Source organism: Dicentrarchus labrax, unplaced genomic scaffold (assembly GCF_905237075.1).
Source record: "Dicentrarchus labrax unplaced genomic scaffold, dlabrax2021, whole genome shotgun sequence".
In the NCBI taxonomy this organism is placed as follows: domain Eukaryota; kingdom Metazoa; phylum Chordata; class Actinopteri; family Moronidae; genus Dicentrarchus; species Dicentrarchus labrax.
The window spans coordinates 9,981,640-10,006,247 of NW_026136716.1; the positions used below are offsets into that span (position 1 = coordinate 9,981,640).

Consider the following 24,608-nt stretch of genomic DNA (forward strand, 5'->3'; position numbering starts at 1 on the left):
TTTGATTGTGTTTTTTTTTAGCAGCAGAGAGCGTAGATGATTCACAATAAGTAGGCCGGGTACCTGTGCCCATACAGAGAAGTCAGTTTAATAATTGGCAATGTTCCTGATGCTGTCATCTGAGCCCTTCTTTTTAATGATGTTAACCCAAATCAACCGTCTAGAGCTTCAGAAACGCGGGGATTCATTCTTGAAAAGCCATTCGGTGAATGTCAGGCCTCATATTGTTCTGAAATTGCTGAGAAGTGTCCATTAACGCTGGCAGACCTAAGAAAGTGTGACAAAAATCACTCATGCGGCGAACGATGCAGGCACAGCAATTTACAGCATCAATTATGGATAGAGAGGAGTATATTGACGAATATAAAATACTGAAATTGTTGTTTCATTATATCTTCTTTGGCTCTGTTGTGGTGAAGCTCGTACAGTACGGTTGCATTCCAACTATCTGACTGCCCGTCCAACTCGTAAGTAATAAATGATTAAAGCTGGAGGTGGACGCAAGTTAAAGAACTACAGAGTGATTTGAATTGTTTCCTGTTTCTGTGCACTGTTTATGTTCATCATCTCCATGCTGCACTTCAGTCTGTCCAACATGGATCTGAATAAAAGCAGATTAGACATAAAAACTCAACAACTGTTTATTGGATGTGAATTAAATGTTCAAAACCCAACCCCTGGTGGCGGGTTAGCAGTACTGCAGCCTGCTAGAAAGACAGGAAGTTGCGTCAGACTTGCCCTGACGACAACAACCTCACGCGATCCAGGCAGCTGCAGTTTTTTGTAGCCATGCGCCGCAGTTCCTCTACTCCGACTGCAAGACCCAGAGCATGATGGGAAACACCTGGCTGACACCTGATCAAACAGCTGATTGGCTCTTTTGTGTGTTTTCCTAATCTTCTGTGTGAATTTAATCTGTGACTGTGGATCGTTGCTGTTTCATGTCTCACGTTGTGCAATAAAGGTTTAATCTGTGAACAAATATATCTTGTGTGGTTAATAATAATAATAATAATAAAGTGCATTTATATGTCTGAACATGGTCTAAAAACTACAGGCAGCCTGAAGCTTTGGTGACTTCCTGGAGGAAGAAGAAGAAGAAGATTTAGTGTCAGTGTGGCAGCCATGTGATGGGATCTTCACAACTGATGTGTTAATGTAAAGAACAGCACAGTTATAAAGTTTATGGCAAATGATGTTATTAGTTAATGACATATGATTGTGGCTGAAGTATCATACTTCAGATAAGTTTCCTGACCTAATATATATATTTTACCTGTTAACATAATTCCCTTTATTTACTGTAATATTTTATAGTCGCCGTCTATTTTTCTTCTTATATATAATTTTGTTTTTTTATTTAACTTTTATAATATATCCAAGTAAACTTCATACACACATCCCGGTTCTCTTGGACTTATTTGAGTAGATAATGGAGCTGACTGGACAGATAAACACAGGAAACTGTAGCTAGGCCACTACAGCTATAGTAGTGTTCAGTCCAAGAAATAGACTGAATGTCTGATTAGCTCACCTGTTAGAGCTGTTACCCTGTAAACCAATGCCAAGGGTTCAAACCTCACCTGTGGGACCTTGTTGTGTGTTATCCCTTATCTATGATGACTTGAGGAAGGAATTCATTTATTGAATAGAATTTAAAAAAACAACTGGAAATCACAGGTAGAAGATAAAGTTTGGTTTTCTTCTTCACCTGTCCAATAGGAACTCATGGCCTGAAGGTTAGAGAGGGAGGTTTTAGTCCAAGGAGGCAGAGGTTCAATTCCCCCCTACAGCTTTCTTTGGGTTGTTTTGTTCTGCTGATTTTGAGGGTCTCCAAAAGAAAAAGTGAAAAGCCAAGCACAGTCTGTTACCTCAAATAGCTCACAGTGTTAGAGCGCTGGCTGGTTGTAGGTTCAATCCTTCAGGAAGTGTGTGAGTCCTGAGTTCTTTCATTGTCTCAGGTTAAATAACTCTCAGTGATTGGAGGCTGTGGGGGTTCAATACATGTGCAAAAGTGTACAGTCAAAAGCTCTGTGCCAAAGTCACAAATTCAACAGCTAGACATGTTAGAAAATGAGTTTGAAGTTTTGAGGATGGCGGTTCGATCCCCACTCAAATCTGTGAACTTTAATGTCCAAACTTTAAAATGTATAGGTTTGTGAGAAATACTGTTTTAGTGTCTCAGAGTGAACAACGCGGTGTGTAAGGAGACTCTGATGTTGTGTGTTTGATTCCCTCATGAGGCTGAATCACTTTTAGTCCAACAACCAAAGTTATTGAAGCTTTTAAAATCCTGGACCCAGAGCCCAGGACTGGACTTTGGGAATCCAGAACAAATATTTACCAGAATATTCTGTAGCCATAAACTTTAACTTAATTGAACTAAATAGCGTCATCCTGAGTTGAGTGACGTGGTTACTGGGAACAGGAAGTCGAGGAGGCGGATAAATAGCACGAGGTTACGCGGTCCTGGACACTAGGGGTCGCCACGTTGTTTGTGATCCGCCAGAAAATCCAGAGAAGAAGAAGAAGGAGCGCCACGTTTCCTGCCTGAGAGAAGTGAGTTTTACTTGTTAAAACGTGTTTTTACTCGTTAATGTGTAACAGAATGAATGTTTGTATCTGATATATGTCGCCATTAAAGCTCAGGTTGTGTCGTGTTATTGCAGATAATGTGTGTATCGGGTTGTAGGCCGTGGTCAGTCAGAGCTAATTGAGCTAATTGAGCTAGCTGGAGCACATGTTCTCTCCACAGGGAGGCATTTGTTTGGTTTATGGGTTAAAGGACACAGAGATTAGTTTTCCTTTCAAATATTGACCAAACAATTCATTTCCATTGGTAAAGTAAATACATTGATCACTTTTATTGAAAACTGTTTGAACTGCAATCTGAGTCCTCACAGTTTCCATCCTGTGAAACATTTTATAGAGTTTGCATTGAACCTGCAAGTTTTAATTAACTACAATGTTGTTTTTTTTAAATCCTATTTGGAGACTTCTGAACTAAATGGAAGGTTTTTGAAATACTGGACCCAGAGTCCAGTCCTTGGGGAGGTGAGAATCCAGATCAACCTGGCTCCTATCCCGCTTACAGAGCCCGGCTGTGTGCAAACACACAGAGGAGAGCGAGCAGTGTATTATTGGATTGGATTAGAATTGAGCATTACCAACAATCTCTTAACTCACCTTTTAATATGTAATGTTTTTGTTAATTTGCCTTTCTTATTTCAAATTCAGATGTTGGAAATGCATTCAACTACAGCGCCCAACAAAGCAAACAGCTCGTCTCTCTTATCTTGTTTTAACTGCAGACTTCACTGATTCAGGATCAGGCTGTTTAACAGTAGAGTTTGTCTTCACGTCCTTTTACACAAACCTGTTGCAGGTACTGACTCAGAAACTACAGTGGCACGCTGTCACTTAACAGCTGTGTATTGGCATCTAGAAATTAGCAAAATCATTAGTATGATATAATTGTTTCTTGTTTAAAAGCTTTGATGAATTATATAGAGTACAGCTGGATAATGTCCTATCTGGCTCCATGTCTGTACTAATCACCTGCACTCTCTCTCCTGCCTCCAGGGGGTGCTGGTGAATTGGAGACACAGAAACACTGCAGTCTTTCCAGACAGAGTGAGTGAAACTGTTGTTTCATTTTTGTTAAAAATCCAAACATCAGAGCTTCGAGGGAATAACGTAGAAAACGGTGTTTGTACTGTTTACCCATTATAGTAGCACAGTAGATCCAAATGTAATTCACCTGCATGTGTAATGAAATGAGTGAAAATGTATGTCAAACATTATGGGTAACGTTAATGTTTATCAGTAATCAACAATAACTTCAAAGAAATAAACAGCAATTCAGTAACACTAATGAACTGCTTTAATATTAATTAATGTTAAGTGTTGTACAGTGCTGCAGTTCTTCACTCTGACCACTGGAGGGAGCTCTTGATCGAACTGAACCTTATTATATTAGATTTAAATTCTTATCAATCAAAACCTTTGTCAATATGGATGCTTTATATAGTTAGATCAGTACGATTCTCTACAATGTAGTTGGGTTAACTTTATGGAAACTATGAGCACAAGTACAATTCATTCAGACTTACCGGCACTGTAAATAAGAGAGACGGGGGATTAAGGGCTGACTAATAACCTCTGAAGCGGTCATAAAGTCTGTACCATACAGTCTGTGTCCATTCCTTAATTATTCATATTCCTTTATTCCGTAAGGGTCCACTGATCAAAATTATGGGTTTCATTAAAATTAGTTCAAGTTGTGAATATTGTCATGTGAAGTCTGTACGCTGGCTGCTGTAAATCTTAACCTGCGGTAAAACAACGCTCAGGTGTTACGGCGGCAGCGCAGAGGGAAAAGTACAACATTAATTTCTGTCTGAGATGTGAGCAAAGTGAGTAAAATGTAAAATTCACATTATATCAGCTACAAAACTGTAATTGAATGTTAACATTCAGTGCCCCGTAGCGGAGGATTAATAAGGAGAAAAAAATATCTTTCAGCTACTCAGGTTAGTTCAGGATAAAAAACAATTTAAAACAAAAAAAACTTTATTTAAAATATACAACTTAAAAAAAGAAAACTAATGGAAAAACAGCTTTTTAAAACTTAAAGATACTTTATTGGTCCAAATGGTTTGGTTGGTTTTTATTTCATACACTGAGGTTGCTTTGACTGTGCACCATGGTTCTACTGGAAGTTAATGCAACTCAAAGTTCTGCCGATTTATTCTGTGTTTGATGGTTGCAGGAGGACTGCTGGTGATACGCTCTGTGGGAACTATTGATGAGTCTTCAGGTTGGTCCACTTTCCAGTCCTAATGTTGACTAAATGAAACAAAAGAAGTTTGTTATTGTCTGATTTTTACTTTTATTGTCAGTTGTGTTGCATGTTAAGTGAGTGGATATCTCTCATTGGTAGGTTGGTTGGTTCAGTGTTCATTCTGACTGTGCTAATCAAGCTATCTAGACCACATGTTCAGCTAAGCCATGCAGCATCTCCACAGGGTTGGAGGCCAGCAAACATACATTGTCAGCATCAGAGCTTAGAAAGAATAATGTTGAAAACTGTGTATATACTGAATACCCACAAAAAGACGAGGTTTGTGACAGCCTCAGATTTTGCTCCCCTTACTATGTAAGAATCTGATTAATTTGAGTAGTACCTCCTCCCCACGGAGAAGAGCTGCCTTTGTTGCCATGTTTGCCCTGCCAGCCCTGGCTGATGTTTGCTGCACGGACCAGCACAGCAGTCTGCATGTCCTCCAATCATCAGAGGAAGATATATATTTTATTTCTGATAACTATTTATTTTGTAATGTTTCCACAAGGACCGCAACTGCTTTCTCAAAGGAGGACCAGCTCATGGACGAGACGGACTGTCTGTGACCCAACTTCACACTTTGAAGCTGTAAGTTTTGACTTCCTTGTTCTGTATTTATGAGCTTTTCATTCTTATCAGTAACTGTATTATATACTGTCTTACAAGTAACAGTGAATCTGCCATGTTTTACAGGTGATCTGAGTGACCTGATGAAGCTCAGGTGTTCCTGGACCCATCAGAGGACAGTGACAGCTGCAGCATCAGGACAGTCTGTGTATCCAAAGGAAGACTCATCAGGATGAACACTGACCGCAGAGCTCCATTACCAGCTCACACTGCAGTATACTAGAAACCATAAACCTTGATGGAGGACACGATCTGCACAGCTCACATTAAAGTTAGAGCTTTGTTACTTGCACTATACACACACTTTATATTTCTGTGTAACTGTAAATTTGAATGAAACATGAATAAAGTGTTTTATTTTTAAGGAGACTTTTGGTCATTTTTAAATTCAGTAATAAGTATGGGTTTATATAAATTACATGTTATTTCAGAGGTTTTATAAAAAACTTATTTAATTTCCTGCATGTAGAACAGTTGAAATCCTGCTCCATGTAATCTCTATCAAAATGACAATGGAAATAGATTTACTAGTAACTCTGTAGTAAATGTAAGCAACACCACACATTTCTGTTTCACAGTCAAACTTTATTATGACAGATACATTTCATAATATATAATATAAATGATACAATATTCAGTGTGTGTATGTGTATGTGTATATATATATATATATATATATACAGTATTTAAAAGGGGTTAAAACACAACTGTAGCTTTTACAAATATCTGAAGGTTAACTTTGGTAACAATTGTCTGACAAATGTTTCAAGTTAAAATATCAGACTTACTATGAAATATGGATGCAGTACAGTTTACAGTTGGTTACTGAGCAGTTGAACTACATGAGCAAGTTACTGTTATAAAGTTTTCCAGGCAGGTTTCAGCCTCATTAGGGTAAGTTTCCATGGTCTCAGTAAACTGATGTGTATAAAGAATATAACAGATGGGAGGTTACAGTAATCAATTTACTATTACTCTGATTACTTTGGTACATTTACTGGCTCACTAATGTTTCGGTCTTCTGAACCATGGTTCAACTGGAAGCTAATGCAACTTAAAACTGCTGATTTACTTTATGTTTGATAGTTGCAGGAGGACTGCTGTTGATCATATTATCAAAGTGGCACTGCTGTGTACAAACAACACCTTTATTTCACTCACACACACACATCACGATGTTTAGCAGAGTTTGCCTTCACGTCTTCAGTTCAAGTTTAAATTTTGTTGTTTTCACAGAAATGAAGGACATTCTTGGGGCAGCCACAGACTCTGGACCTTGAAGCTCCTCTCACCCAAAACAGTATAGTAGTGTCTAATATAGTTATTTTCTATTATAGTAGTGTCTAATATAGTAGTTTTCTAATATAGTACTTTCTAGTCTAATATAGTAGTGTCTAATATAGTCTAATATAGTACTGTCTAATATAGTAGTTTCTCGTCTAATATAGTAGTGTCTAATATAGTCTAATATAGTAGTTTCTCGTCTAATATAGTATAGTAGTGTCTAACATAATATAGTAGTGTCTAATATAGTAGTTTCTCGTCTAATATAGTAGTGTCTAATATAGTCTAATATAGTAGTTTTCTAATATAGTACTTTCTAGTCTAATATAGTAGTGTCTAATATAGTCTAATATAGTACTGTCTAATATAGTAGTTTCTGGTCTAATATAGTAGTGTCTAATATAGTAGTTTCTATGTCTAATATAGTAGTGTCTAATATAGTCTAATATAGTAGTTTCTCGTCTAATATAGTATAGTAGTGTCTAACATAATATAGTAGTGTCTAATATAGTAGTTTCTCGTCTAATATAGTAGTGTCTAATATAGTAGTTTTCTAATATAGTACTTTCTAGTCTAATATAGTAGTGTCTAATATAGTCTAATATAGTACTGTCTAATATAGTAGTGTCTAATATAGTAGTTTCTCGTCTAATATAGTATAGTAGTGTCTAACATAATATAGTAGTGTCTAATATAGTAGTTTCTAGTCTAATATAGTAGTGTCTAATATAGTCTAATATAGTAGTTTCTAGTCTAACATAGTAGTGTCTAATATAGTAGTTTCTAGTCTAATATAGTAGTTTCTAGTCTAATATAGTAGTGTCTGATATAGTAGTGTCTAATATAGTAGTTTGCAGTCTAATATAGTAGTGTCTAATATAGTCTAATATAGTAGTGTCTAATATAGTATAGTAGTGTCTAATATAGTAGTTTCTAGTCTAATTTAGTAGTTTCTAGTCTAATATAATATAGTTGTGTCTAATATAGTAGTGTCTAATATCGTCTAATATAGTCCAATATAGTAGTTTCTAGTCTAAAATAGTACTGTCTAATATAGTAGTGTCTAATATAGTAGTTTCTAGTCTAATATAGTAGTTTCTCGTCTAATATAGTAGTTTCTAGTCTAATATAGTCTAATATAGTAGTGTCTAATATAGTAGTTTCTAGTCTAATATAGTAGTGTCTAATATAGTAGTTTCTAGTCTAATATAGTCTAATATAGTAGTTTCTAGTCTAATATAGTCTAATATAGTAGTTTCTAGTCTAATATAGTAGTGTCTAATATAGTAGTTTCTAGTCTAATAGTGTCTAATATAGTAGTTTCTAGTCTAATATAGTAGTGTCTAATATAGTAGTTTCTAGTCTAATATAGTAGTTTCTAGTCTAATATAGTAGTTTCTAGTCTAATATAGTCTAATATAGTAGTTTCTAGTCTAATATAGTAGTGTCTAATATAGTAGTTTCTAGTCTAATATAGTAGTTTCTAGTCTAATATAGTAGTGTCTAATATAGTAGTTTCTAGTCTAATATAGTAGTTTCTAGTCTAATATAGTAGTGTCTAATATAGTAGTTTCTAGTCTAATATAGTCTAATATAGTAGTGTCTAATATAGTAGTTTCTAGTCTAATATAGTCTAATATAGTAGTTTCTAGTCTAATATAGTCTAATATAGTAGTTTCTAGTCTAATATAGTAGTTTCTAGTCTAATATAGTAGTGTCTAATATAGTAGTTTCTAGTCTAATATAGTAGTTTCTAGTCTAATATAGTAGTGTCTAATATAGTAGTTTCTAGTCTAATATAGTCTAATATAGTAGTGTCTAATATAGTAGTTTCTAGTCTAATATAGTCTAATATAGTAGTGTCTAATATAGTAGTTTCTAGTCTAATATAGTAGTTTCTAGTCTAATATAGTCTAATATAGTAGTTTCTAGTCTAATATAGTCTAATATAGTAGTTTCTAGTCTAATATAGTCTAATATAGTAGTTTCTAGTCTAATATAGTCTAATATAGTAGTGTCTAATATAGTAGTTTCTAGTCTAATATAGTGTAATATAGTAGTGTCTAATATAGTCTAATATAGTAGTTTCTAGTCTAATATAGTCTAATATAGTAGTGTCTAATATAGTAGTTTCTAGTCTAATATAGTCTAATATAGTAGTGTCTAATATAGTAGTTTCTAGTCTAATATAGTAGTGTCTAATATAGTAGTTTCTAGTCTAATATAGTCTAATATAGTAGTTTCTAGTCTAATATAGTCTAATATAGTAGTTTCTAGTCTAATATAGTCTAATATAGTAGTGTCTAATATAGTAGTTTCTAGTCTAATATAGTCTAATATAGTAGTGTCTAATATAGTAGTTTCTAGTCTAATATAGTAGTGTCTAATATAGTAGTTTCTAGTCTAATATAGTCTAATATAGTAGTTTCTAGTCTAATATAGTCTAATATAGTAGTTTCTAGTCTAATATAGTCTAATATAGTAGTTTCTAGTCTAATATAGTCTAATATAGTAGTGTCTAATATAGTAGTTTCTAGTCTAATATAGTGTAATATAGTAGTGTCTAATATAGTCTAATATAGTAGTTTCTAGTCTAATATAGTCTAATATAGTAGTGTCTAATATAGTCTAATATAGTAGTTTCTAGTCTAATATAGTAGTTTCTAGTCTAATATAGTAGTGTCTAATATAGTAGTTTCTAGTCTAATATAGTAGTTTCTAGTCTAATATAGTAGTTTCTAGTCTAATATAGTAGTGTCTAATATAGTAGTTTCTAGTCTGATATAGTCTAATATAGTAGTTTCTAGTCTAATATAGTAGTGTCTAATGTAGTAGTTTCTAGTCTAATATAGTAGTTTCTAGTCTGATATAGTCTAATATAGTAGTTTCTAGTCTAATATAGTAGTGTCTAATATAGTAGTTTCTAGTCTAATATAGTAGTTTCTAGTCTAATATAGTAGTGTCTAATATAGTAGTTTCTAGTCTAATATAGTAGTGTCTAATATAGTAGTTTCTAGTCTAATATAGTAGTGTCTAATATAGTAGTTTCTAGTCTGATATAGTCTAATATAGTAGTTTCTAGTCTAATATAGTCTAATATAGTAGTTTCTAGTCTAATATAGTAGTTTCTAGTCTAATATAGTAGTGTCTAATATAGTAGTTTCTAGTCTAATATAGTAGTGTCTAATATAGTAGTTTCTAGTCTGATATAGTCTAATATAGTAGTTTCTAGTCTAATATAGTAGTGTCTAATGTAGTAGTTTCTAGTCTAATATAGTAGTTTCTAGTCTGATATAGTCTAATATAGTAGTTTCTAGTCTAATATAGTAGTTTCTAGTCTAATATAGTCTAATATAGTAGTTTCTAGTCTAATATAGTCTAATATAGTAGTGTCTAATATAGTAGTTTCTAGTCTAATATAGTAGTGTCTAATGTAGTAGTTTCTAGTCTAATATAGTAGTTTCTAGTCTAATATAGTAGTGTCTAATATAGTAGTTTCTAGTCTAATATAGTAGTTTCTAGTCTAATATAGTCTAATATAGTAGTTTCTAGTCTAATATAGTAGTTTCTCGTCTAATATAGTAGTTTCTAGTCTGATATAGTCTAATATAGTAGTTTCTAGTCTAATATAGTAGTGTCTAATATAGTAGTTTCTAGTCTAATATAGTCTAATATAGTAGTGTCTAATATAGTAGTTTCTAGTCTAATATAGTAGTGTCTCATATAGTAGTTTCTAGTCTGATATAGTCTAATATAGTAGTTTCTAGTCTAATATAGTCTAATATAGTAGTTTCTAGTCTGATATAGTCTAATATAGTAGTTTCTAGTCTAATATAGTAGTGTCTAATATAGTAGTTTCTAGTCTAATATAGTCTAATATAGTAGTGTCTAATATAGTAGTTTCTAGTCTAATATAGTAGTGTCTCATATAGTAGTTTCTAGTCTGATATAGTCTAATATAGTAGTTTCTAGTCTAATATAGTCTAATATAGTAGTTTCTAGTCTAATATAGTAGTTTCTAGTCTAATATAGTAGTGTCTAATATAGTAGTTTCTAGTCTAATATAGTAGTGTCTAATATAGTAGTTTCTAGTCTAATATAGTAGTGTCTAATATAGTAGTTTCTAGTCTGATATAGTCTAATATAGTAGTTTCTAGTCTAATATAGTAGTGTCTAATATAGTAGTTTCTAGTCTAATATAGTCTAATATAGTAGTGTCTAATATAGTAGTTTCTAGTCTAATATAGTAGTGTCTCATATAGTAGTTTCTAGTCTGATATAGTCTAATATAGTAGTTTCTAGTCTAATATAGTCTAATATAGTAGTTTCTAGTCTAATATAGTAGTTTCTAGTCTAATATAGTAGTGTCTAATATAGTAATTTCTAGTCTAATATAGTAGTGTCTAATATAGTAGTTTCTAGTCTGATATAGTCTAATATAGTAGTTTCTAGTCTAATATAGTAGTGTCTAATGTAGTAGTTTCTAGTCTAATATAGTCTAATATAGTAGTGTCTAATATAGTAGTTTCTAGTCTAATATAGTCTAATATAGTAGTTTCTAGTCTAATATAGTAGTGTCTAATGTAGTAGTTTCTAGTCTAATATAGTAGTTTCTAGTCTGATATAGTCTAATATAGTAGTTTCTAGTCTAATATAGTAGTTTCTAGTCTAATATAGTAGTGTCTAATATAGTAGTTTCTAGTCTAATATAGTCTAATATAGTAGTTTCTAGTCTAATATAGTAGTTTCTAGTCTAATATAGTCTAATATAGTAGTTTCTAGTCTAATATAGTAGTTTCTAGTCTAATATAGTAGTGTCTAATATAGTAGTTTCTAGTCTAATATAGTCTAATATAGTAGTGTCTAATATAGTAGTTTCTAGTCTGATATAGTCTAATATAGTAGTTTCTAGTCTAATATAGTAGTGTCTAATGTAGTAGTTTCTAGTCTAATATAGTAGTTTCTCGTCTAATATAGTAGTTTCTAGTCTAATATAGTCTAATATAGTAGTTTCTAGTCTAATATAGTAGTTTCTCGTCTAATATAGTAGTTTCTAGTCTAATATAGTCTAATATAGTAGTTTCTAGTCTAATATAGTAGTTTCTAGTCTAATATAGTAGTTTCTAGTCTAATATAGTCTAATATAGTAGTTTCTAGTCTAATATAGTAGTTTCTCGTCTAATATAGTAGTTTCTCGTCTAATATAGTAGTTTCTAGTCTAATATAGTCTAATATAGTAGTTTCTAGTCTAATATAGTCTAATATAGTAGTTTCTAGTCTAATATAGTAGTTTCTAGTCTAATATAGTAGTTTCTAGTCTAATATAGTCTAATATAGTAGTTTCTAGTCTAATATAGTAGTTTCTAGTCTAATATAGTAGTTTCTCGTCTAATATAGTAGTTTCTAGTCTAATATAGTCTAATATAGTAGTTTCTAGTCTAATATAGTCTAATATAGTAGTTTCTAGTCTAATATAGTCTAATATAGTAGTTTCTAGTCTAATATAGTAGTTTCTAGTCTAATATAGTAGTTTCTAGTCTAATATAGTAGTGTCTAATATAGTAGTTTCTAGTCTAATATAGTAGTTTCTAGTCTAATATAGTAGTGTCTAATATAGTAGTTTCTAGTCTAATATAGTCTAATATAGTAGTTTCTAGTCTAATATAGTAGTGTCTAATATAGTAGTTTCTAGTCTAATATAGTAGTTTCTAGTCTAATATAGTAGTGTCTAATATAGTAGTTTCTAGTCTAATATAGTCTAATATAGTAGTTTCTAGTCTAATATAGTAGTGTCTAATATAGTAGTTTCTAGTCTAATATAGTAGTTTCTAGTCTAATATAGTAGTTTCTAGTCTAATATAGTAGTTTCTAGTCTAATATAGTAGTGTCTAATATAGTAGTTTCTAGTCTAATATAGTCTAATATAGTAGTTTCTAGTCTAATATAGTAGTGTCTAATATAGTCTAATATAGTAGTTTCTAGTCTAATATAGTAGTTTCTAGTCTAATATAGTCTAATATAGTAGTTTCTAGTCTAATATAGTCTAATATAGTAGTGTCTAATATAGTAGTTTCTAGTCTAATATAGTAGTGTCTAATATAGTAGTTTCTAGTCTAATATAGTAGTGTCTAATATAGTAGTTTCTAGTCTAATATAGTCTAATATAGTAGTTTCTAGTCTAATATAGTAGTTTCTAGTCTAATATAGTAGTTTCTAGTCTAATATAGTAGTTTCTAGTCTAATATAGTAGTGTCTAATATAGTAGTTTCTAGTCTAATATAGTAGTGTCTAATATAGTAGTTTCTAGTCTGATATAGTCTAATATAGTAGTTTCTAGTCTAATATAGTAGTGTCTAATATAGTAGTTTCTAGTCTGATATAGTCTAATATAGTAGTTTCTAGTCTAATATAGTAGTTTCTAGTCTAATATAGTAGTTTCTAGTCTAATATAGTAGTGTCTAATATAGTAGTTTCTAGTCTAATATAGTAGTGTCTAATATAGTAGTTTCTAGTCTGATATAGTCTAATATAGTAGTTTCTAGTCTAATATAGTAGTGTCTAATATAGTAGTTTCTAGTCTGATATAGTCTAATATAGTAGTTTCTAGTCTAATATAGTAGTTTCTAGTCTAATATAGTAGTGTCTAATATAGTAGTTTCTAGTCTAATATAGTCTAATATAGTCGTGTCTAATATAGTAGTTTCTAGTCTAATATAGTAGTGTCTAATATAGTAGTTTCTAGTCTGATATAGTCTAATATAGTAGTTTCTAGTCTAATATAGTAGTGTCTAATATAGTAGTTTCTAGTCTAATATAGTAGTTTCTAGTCTAATATAGTAGTGTCTAATATAGTAGTTTCTAGTCTAATATAGTAGTGTCTAATATAGTAGTTTCTAGTCTAATATAGTAGTGTCTAATATAGTAGTTTCTAGTCTAATATAGTCTAATATAGTAGTTTCTAATATAGTAGTTTCTAGTAACTACTATATTAGACTAGAAACTACTATATTAGACTATATTAGACACTACTATATTAGACTAGAAACTACTATATTAGACTATATTAGACTAGAAACTACTATATTAGACTAGAAACTACTACATTAGACACTACTATATTAGACTAGAAACTACTATATTAGACTATATTAGACTAGAAACTACTATATTAGACACTACTATATCAGACTAGAAACTACTATATTAGACACTACTATGTTAGACTAGACACTACTATATTAGACACTACTATATTAGACACTACTATGTTAGACTAGAAACTACTATATTAGACACTACTATATTATATTAGACACTATATTAGACACTACTATATTATATTAGACACTATATTAAACACTACTGTATTATATTAGACACTACTATATTATATTAGACACTACTATATTAGACTAGAAACTACTATATTAGACCAGAAACTACTACATTAGACACTACTATATTAGACTAGAAACTACTATATTAGACTAGAAACTACTACATTAGACACTACTATATTAGACTAGAAACTACTATATTAGACGAGAAACTACTATATTAGACTAGAAACTATTACATTAGACACTACTATATTAGACTAAGAAACTACTATATTAGACTAGAAACTACTATATTAGACACTACTATATTAGACTAGAAACTACTATATTAGACTAGAAACTACTATATTAGACTAGAAACTACTATATTAGACTATATTAGACACTACTATATTAGACTATATTAGACTAGAAACTACTATATTAGACTAGAAACTACTACATTAGACACTACTATATTAGACTAGAAACTACTACATTAGACACTACTATATTAGACTAGAAACTACTATATTAGACTAGAAACTACTACATTAGACACTACTATATTAGACTAGAAACTACTATATTAGACTATATCAGACTAGAAACTACTATATTAGACACTACTATATTAGACTAGAAACTACTATATTAGACACTACTATATTAGACTAGAAACTACTATATTAGACTATATTAGACACTACTATATTAGACTATATTAGACTAGAAACTACTATATTAGACACTACTATATTAGACTAGAAACTACTATATTAGACTAGAAACTACTATATTAGACTATATTAGACTAGAAACTACTATATTAGACACTACTATATTAGACTAGAAACTACTATATTAGACACTACTATATTAGACTAGAAACTACTATATTAGACTAGAAACTACTATATTAGACACTACTATATTAGACTAGAAACTACTATATTAGACTAGAAACTACTATATTAGACACTACTATATTAGACTAGAAACTACTATATTAGACTATATTAGACTAGAAACTACTATATTAGACACTACTATATTAGACTAGAAACTACTATATTAGACACTACTATATTAGACTATATTAGACTAGAAACTACTATATTAGACACTACTATATTAGACTAGAAACTACTATATTAGACTAGAAACTACTATATTAGACACTACTATATTAGACTAGAAACTACTATATTAGACTATATTAGACTAGAAACTACTATATTAGACACTACTATATTAGACTAGAAACTACTATATTAGACACTACTATATTAGACTAGAAACTACTATATTAGACTAGAAACTACTATATTAGACACTACTATATTAGACTAGAAACTACTATATTAGACTAGAAACTACTATATTAGACTATATTAGACTAGAAACTACTATATTAGACTAGAAACTACTATATTAGACTATATTAGACTAGAAACTACTATATTAGACTAGAAACTACTACATTAGACACTACTATATTAGACTAGAAACTACTATATTAGACTATATCAGACTAGAAACTACTATATTAGACACTACTATATTAGACTATATTAGACTAGAAACTACTATATTAGACACTACTATATTAGACTAGAAACTACTATATTAGACTAGAAACTACTATATTAGACTATATCAGACTAGAAACTACTATATTAGACTAGAAACTACTATATTAGACTATATTAGACTAGAAACTACTATATTAGACACTACTATATTAGACTAGAAACTACTATATTAGACTAGAAACTACTATATTAGACTATATCAGACTAGAAACTACTATATTAGACTAGAAACTACTACATTAGACACTACTATATTAGACTAGAAACTACTATATTAGACACTATTAGACTAGAAACTACTATATTAGACTAGAAACTACTATATTAGACTAGAAACTACTATATTAGACACTACTATATTAGACTAGAAACTACTATATTAGACACTACTATATTAGACTAGAAACTACTATATTAGACACTACTATATTAGACACTACTATATTAGACTAGAAACTACTATATTAGACACTACTATATTAGACTAGAAACTACTATATTAGACACTACTATGTTAGACTAGAAACTACTATATTAGACACTACTATATTAGACACTACTATGTTAGACTAGAAACTACTATATTAGACACTACTATGTTAGACTAGAAACTACTATATTAGACTATATTAGACTAGAAACTACTATATTAGAAACTACTATATTGGACACTACTATATTAGACATAATTATATTAGACACTACTAATTAGACAGTACTATATTAGATGCTACTATATTAGACACTACTATATTAGACTAGAAACTACTATATTACACTACTATATTAGACATTAGACACTACTACATTAGACACTACTATATTAGACACTATTAGACTAGAAACTACTATATTAGACTAGAAACTACTATATTAGAAACTACTATATTAGACTAGAAACTACTATATTAGACTATATTAGACTAGAAACTACTACATTAGACACTACTATATTAGACTAGAAACTACTATATTAGACGAGAAACTACTATATTAGACACTACTATATTAGACTAGAAACTACTATATTAGACACAACTATATTAGACTATATTACACACTACTATATTAGACAGTACTATATTAGACTAGAAACTACTATATTAGACACTACTATATTAGACACTACTATATTAGACTATATTAGACACTACTATATTAGACTATATTAGACAGTACTATATTAGACTATATTAGACACTACTATATTAGACAGTACTATATTAGACTAGAAACTACTATATTAGACTATATTAGACAAGTATATTATATTAGACTAGAAACTACTATATTAGAGTAGAAACTACTATATTAGACACTACTATATTAGACACTACTATATTAGACTAGAAACTACTATATTAGACACTACTATATTAGACTAGAAACTACTATATTAGACTAGAAACTACTATATTAGACACTACTATATTAGACACTACTATATTAGACACTACTATATCAGACTATATTAGACACTACTACATTAGACACTACTACATTAGACACTACTGTATTAGACTAGAAACTACTATATTAGACTAGACACTACTATATTAGACTCGAAACTACTATATTAGACACTACTATATTAGACTATATTAGACACTACTATATTAGAAACTACTATATTAGACATAATTATATTAGACACTACTAATTAGACAGTACTATATTAGATGCTACTATATTAGACACTACTTTATTAGATACTACTACATTAGACTAGAAACTACTATATTAGACTAGAAACTACTATATTAGACACTACTATATTAGACTATATTAGACACTACTATATTAGACTAGAAACTACTATATTAGACACTACTATATTAGACTAGAAACTACTATATTAGACACTACTATATTAGACTAGAAACTACTATATTAGACACTACTATATTAGACTAGAAACTACTATATTAGACACTACTATATTAGACTAGAAACTACTATATTAGACACTACTATGTTAGACTAGAAACTACTATATTAGACAGTACTATGTTAGACTAGAAACTACTATATTAGACTAGAAACTACTATATTAGAAACTACTATATTGGACACTACTATATTAGACTATATTAGACACTTCTATATTACAAACAACTATATTAGACACTACTATTTTAGAAACTACTATATTGGACACTACTATATTAGACATAATTATATTAGACACTACTAATTAGACAGTACTATATTAGATGCTACTATATTAGACACTACTATATTAGACATTAGACACTACTATATTAGACAGTACTACATTAGACAGTACTACATTAGACACTACTATATTAGACAGTACGTTATTAGACTACTATATTAGACACTACTACTATACTATAATATATAGTAGAGAATGCCTAAGTTCTTTATTTAATTTAATTGTGCTACCTTCTTTCTTTGAAGTTAGATACGTTTTGGAGTGAAGTGAGGAAGTAAAAGCGTTGAGAAAGAGAAGGTTCTTATGTGAAAGGAGCTTCGGTGTGGATGGTGGTGACCAGAAGGCAGAAGTGTCCTCGTGCCACAGCCCGCTGCAGAGGGTGGAGAGGAGACTGTCACCTCTCGAGGTTCTGGAGAGAGTGAGAGAGAGAAGCAGGGGGTTATGGATAGAAAAATGATTTTATTGAATCCTTACCTACACAGCTGTTAATTGACTTCTTGTTGCGCTATTATTTTTGGATTTTCATTAAAAATGAACGATGCACTTGCTTCAGCAACGTAAATTAATTGTGTGGTCTATATTACAAAGAAAATCTAATCACCCATAAGCCAAACAAAATATCCAGGTTCACCGCAGATTCTACTATATACACTACTACACTACTCACAAAAAGTTAGGGATATTCGGCTTTCGGATGAAATTTCAGAATGTACATAAAATGCACTATAACCTTTCCAGGTGATCTTAATTTGACCTTCTACTTAAATGCCCTACTTTCATGATATAATATCACTGTAGCATCAACTTTTTACATTTTCCATAAATTTCACCCGAAAGTGGAATACCCCTAACTTTTTGAGAGTAGTGTACATTATATTAGACACTACTATATTATATCATATTAGACACTACTATATTATATTAGACAACTGTACTATATTAGACACAAGTATATTATATTAGACACAAGTATATTATATTAGACACTACTTATTATATTATATTAGACACAAGTATACTATTTTAAGACGATACAATAACTCTTGACATGAATTTTCACTTATTTCATTGATGAACAGAGTGGCATTATTTATTGATTATTAACGTAGAATTAATATTCATTTAATTAATTTAATATTCATTCTGTTTACTTAATATCTTCTGAGAGTTTTACACATGCAGGTGAATTGCATTTGGATCTACTGTGCTACTATAATGGGTAAACAGTACAAACACTGTTTTTTACATTATTCTCTAGAAGCTCTGATGTTTGGATTTTCAATAAAAAATGAAATAACACAGTTTCACTCACTCTCTCTGGAAGTGGCGACTGGAAAGACTGAAGTGTTTCGTCCTGTCCCACGACTCACCAGCACCCCCTGGAGGCAAGAGAGAGAGTGCAGGTGATTAGTACAGACATGGAGCCAGATAGGACATTATCCAGCTGTACTCTATATAATTCAGAAAAAGGTTTTAAATGATCAAGAAACACATAATTTTTCTCAGACTGCCTGTAGCTGAAGCACCTCTGTTGGAAACATTGTTTGAGCTCCTGTCTCTTTAAGGCACCCCCCGTCCCAAAAACTTTCTGCTTGTCTTTACAGGTACAGTAGTGAGCAGTGACCTACAGTCTCCAGAGCCCAGTGAAGTAAAGCATATTTGTTGCGAGGAGCTAAAGAGGTAATGCATTAGTATGTGCATGTAGCATAGTAGGTAATGTAAACTGTAATTAACTGGATATTACCATATGAAACAGACTGAATGAACCAGCCAATAAATGTACCAAAGTAATCACAGTCATAGTATAATGATTACTGTAACCTCCCATCTGTTATATTCTTTATACACATTAGTTTAAACCTGCCTGGAAAACTTTATAACAGTAACTTGCTCATGTAGTTAAACTGCTCAGTAACCAACTGTAAACTGTACTGCATCCATATTTCATAGTAAGTCTGATATTTTAACTTGAAACATTTGTCAGACAGTTGTTACCAAAGTTAACCTTCAGATATTTGTAAAAGCTACAGTTGTGTTTTAAGCCCTTTTAAATACTATATATATACACTGAATATTGTATCATTTATATTATGAAATGTATCTGTCATAATAAAGTTTGACTGTGAAACAGAAATGTGTGGTGTTGCTTACATTTACTACAGAGTTACTAGTAAATCTATTTCCATTGTCAGAGATTACATGGAGCAGGATTTCAACCGTTCTACATGCAGGAAATTAAATACGTTTTTTATAAAACCTCTGAAATAACATGTTATTTATATAAACCCATACTTATTACTGAATTTAAAAATGACCAAAAGTCTCCTTAAAAATAAAACACTTTATTCATGTTTCATTCAAATTTACAGTTACACAGAAATATAAAGTGTGTGTATAGTGCAAGTAACAAAGCTCTAACTTTAATGTGAGCTGTGCAGATCCTGTCCTCCATCAAGGTTTCTAGTATACTGCAGTGTGAGCTGGTAATGGAGCTCTGCGGTCAGTGTTCATCCTGATGAGTCTTCCTTTGGATACACAGACTGTCCTGATGCTGCAGCTGTCACTGTCCTCTGATGGGTCCAGGAACACCTGAGCTTCATCAGGTCACTCAGATCACCTGTAAACATGGCAGATTCACTGTTACTTGTAAGACAGTATATAATACAGTTACTGATGAAGAATGAAAAACTCATAAATACAGAACAAGGAAGTCAAAACTTACAGCTTCAAAGTGTGAAGTTGGGTCACAGACAGTCCGTCTCGTCCATGAGCTGGTCCTCCTTTGAGAAAGCAGTTGCGGTCCTTGTGGAAACATTACAAAATAAATAGTTATCAGAAATAAAATATACATCTTCCTCTGATGATTGGAGGACATGCAGACTGCTGTGCTGGTCCGTGCAGCAAACATCAGCCAGGGCTGGCAGGGCAAACATGGCGGAGAGCAGCAAAGGCAGTTCTTCTCCGTGGGGAGGCGGTACTACTCAAATTAATCAGATTCTTACATAGAAAGGCGAGTGTTTCTGGGTTGGTAGGCCATTCAAATATCCAAGTGTGTGTACAAACATGAAAAAAGTGCATTTTGCATAATATATCCCCTTTAATATTTTATCTGAGTTTTACACATGCAGGTGAATTGCATTAGAATCTACTGTTCTACTATAATGGGTAAACAGTACAAACACTGTTTTTTATGTTACTCTTTAGAAGCTCTGATGTTTGCTCCAAACTACTCTATTACACACTACTAATATTAGTAATGTCTAATATAATATGAACACTGTCCAGCTGAAAGGACAGAAATAACAGTTTCACTCACTCTGTCTGGAAGTGGCGACTGGAAAGACTGCAGTGTTTCTGTGGTGGCGTCTGTGTCTCCAACTCACCAGCACCCCCTGGAGGCAGGAGAGAGAGTGCAGGTGATTAGTACAGACATGGAGCCAGATAGGACATTATCCAGCTGTACTATATAATTCAAAGCTTTTAAACATGTAGAAAGAATTGCATGATGCCAATACTAATATATAGCCACATATATCTTCAGAAGCTAGAAAATAAAATTAAAATTAGATTAACCTAAATAGCAGAAAGATAATTTTTTTATCCTTATTAATCCTCCACTATGGGACAACAAAATTAATTATTTTTAAAGTTTGGACTATTATTTAAGGTGTAAACTTTGAAGACGTGAATACAAACTATTGTCTACAGATCACCTTGGTCATGCATTATTAAAAAGCGAGGTAAATGATTGTGAGGAAGATAATCGAATATCAATAATATGCTAACTGTTCACACGTGTCAATGAAATGTTGGATTACTCTGACAGACACAGCCCTATCCTTTAGTCTGGGACAGTGGAAAAAGGTCTCTGTAGTGATGTCAGACGAGTGAATACAGGAATTTACAAAAACTAAACCTGATATTACAACAAATTTTACAGTATTTCAAACACAAGTTACAGAGTGTTCTTTCCGTGTAAAGCACTATTAAAGTCTTATTTCTGTTCTGCTGAGCGGGTCTTATTGCAGCTGATGAATTAATATCTGGCTGCATTCATACGATACTGTCAGTGATCTCGACTCAGTGCTGCGTGACTAATGATTTGATCCTTCTAGATTCTGACAAAAGGAGGTCGCTGTCACTCACTTCCCTCATAAATCATCTGGATACACATTCACTTGGACTCTTTTTCATATTGGAAATGAGCATCAGTAATCTATTACTGACCAAATCCATTTCACATCCCTGAAACCAGCTAATGGCATCATCTTTAATAAAAGTCAAGGATACATGCTTTTGCCGCGGTATCCTGCTGTTCCTGCTGCCGGGGAAGTAAAATCTGATGGTTGAGGGAGCGAGAACCGATAATGACCCCAGCCCAATTCCCCCCCCATTACCCTGCCGAAGGATCATATCACCACATCGTGAATTTGGGCAGCTGGCAGAGGTTTGGCAGTGACAGGCAGGAGGCCTATCTCACCCAATTTTCTCTTATCCCAATTTTTCTACTTCCTTATCAGAAAAAAAAAAATGATAAGAAACTAATGTGTCTTTAATTGGCATTAAGTGCAGAATCACATTTTGACTATGCGCTATTAAAACAGGAGACAGACTCCATTAACATAATTGAAGCACACATACTGTACAGTTTCTATTTACCTTGCAGACGAGATTAAGATTTGAAAAAATAAATATCACTTCGACCTTGGATGGGGAGAAAATCAGGCAAACTTTGCAGCGTTATGACTTATGTCTGGCTTTGTGAACAAACTCTCTGAAAAAGGAAAGTCTGTGAAAGTAAAGAATAAAACTGAAAGAGCAGAAAAGTCAACACCAGGCTGCTGGCAGACAGGGATAAATAATACTTTAGTCATCTTAAATTAAACCTTAACTCTACAAGCTTGAGATTCATAAAAGTCAGATATTTGGTTGTTCTTTTTGAACGGATACACAAACATGTGCTGTTTTAGAAGTTACAATACAGCTGCAGCAGTTTAATTGTGATAAAAGGAAGTATATCTTTTCCAAGTTTTCTGCACACACACACACACACACACACACTTGAAGTGAACAAAGAAAGTGGCCTACCTTCTGCCTTTGTTCTGCCAGACTCTCCACCATCTTGGATCAACTTCTCCCTCTTTGGTTGGCTGATGGGTACAAAACAACATTAGAGATGCATGCCGCCACCCACTGTACCAGAATGTAACATCATGACTTTATAGGGAAATTAAACCTGTTTCAAGTATTTTAATAAACTCAATTTAACCCGATTTTGTTTATTCACCATCTCCAACAGACTTTCCCCCCACGTCCACCATACTCAACCTTCTACAAGCATCAATCGGCACATTACTACATGAACTGGTATCGAACAGAAGTGAACATTGATACATACATACGTATTTCCAATACTAACTCATCTCTAGCAGTTTGTCCTGACTGAATATTTTGTAACGCAGCTGCTGAATCCGAACATATGACTACTCTAAAAAGTAAATGTAAATGCTCTCTGTTACTAATTTCACTATGTGGGTCCATTGTACAATTTTGAGCATAATGTTAAAAACGTACATAAAAAGTGTCACCTAAGCAGTCAGTTTACTTAATGATAGAAAACAAATCCCTTAAAGACAAAGGTTGGGAACCACTGCTTTACACAAGGCTGGTAACATCACAAAACTACAATATTGACTATAGATAAAAAATTCTGTTTAACCAAACAAGGTTGCTTGATATAATAGTGTCTCTTGTATTCTTATCAGACTCTACAACCTTTACTAATAAGGAAGGGTGAGCCATCTGTAGCCTGAGAGGCAAAACCCAGGGCAAATAAGTCTGTAGGAAACCCACTGCCACCTCCTGCAGCTCCTTAAGCTTATTGCTTTGGCATGGTAATAACAGATAGCAATTTAATTAACTCCTCTCTTCTCTCATCTGGACTCAACTTGGTGTTTAGACAATGAGGGGCCACTGTTCAGAGAGATGTCAGCCAGAAAATCAACCAGTGAGGGGGACACACATGGAAATAACACCCTTGAATTAACTAAATTAAACTAAATCCCCCTTTTCAACAGCGCTAATCTGCAGTATTCTTCTCAATCACCTGTGTAAAGCCATTTCTACTCAGTACATCATATCTACCTACAAACCTGAGAAAGACTGATGCATTAGGATACTCAAGACCATTAAATATGTATAGAAAATACACTTTAAGCTAAATTAAACATGACCATGGAACACTTTGCAAAGGACTGATGAGTTATAGATCAACATTTTCTATAGCCACTGTGTAATTAGAGGAAAACACGTCCAAGATGGTTGAAATTAATCAAAAGAGTACCCAACACTGTCAAGCAGTTAGACCAAGGTAGCCATTAGAGGCCTGATCAATAATGTCTACCCGCCTCTATCAACCTCAGACAAAAACAACCACCTCCTCTTCAACTTAATCCTGAATCTAACTTAAAAATAAATATCTGACTGTACAATAAATATTAAATAAATGATGGTATTGTACTTTAAATGTACCCAGCGTTTAAAAAAAACACTTAACATTTCCCGCCAAACATTTCTCTTTACTCACCTGTTGTTTGAGACAGACGGTGTTTCTGAATGTTTTCCTCCCTCTGTGAGTTAAATCTTTCACCTCTTCTTTCTTTATGGACGTTGGAGGCATAAACCATCGTTTAAAACCTCATTTTAATCGCACTTTTGGAGAAAGTTTGGTCGTCATGTTGTCCTCCACGCTGCCGGACACGAAA

At 32.2% G+C, this 24,608-nt stretch overlaps 2 long non-coding RNA genes across 2 annotated transcripts; one reads left to right on the forward strand and one right to left on the reverse strand.

The window, feature by feature from the left end:
• The first annotated feature begins 2,450 nt into the window (after positions 1-2,450).
• LOC127378497 (uncharacterized) lies at positions 2,451-5,834 on the forward strand. The gene is made up of 5 exons (XR_007888059.1): positions 2,451-2,559; positions 3,583-3,633; positions 4,772-4,819; positions 5,352-5,431; positions 5,537-5,834. It is a non-coding gene; the product is annotated as an uncharacterized LOC127378497 (long non-coding RNA).
• A 14,462-nt stretch (positions 5,835-20,296) lies between these two features.
• LOC127378697 (uncharacterized) lies at positions 20,297-24,608 on the reverse strand. Its single transcript, XR_007888132.1, has 5 exons — positions 24,431-24,608; positions 22,933-22,994; positions 21,161-21,236; positions 20,567-20,646; positions 20,297-20,461 (listed from the first exon to the last, which is right to left on the reverse strand). It is a non-coding gene; the product is annotated as an uncharacterized LOC127378697 (long non-coding RNA).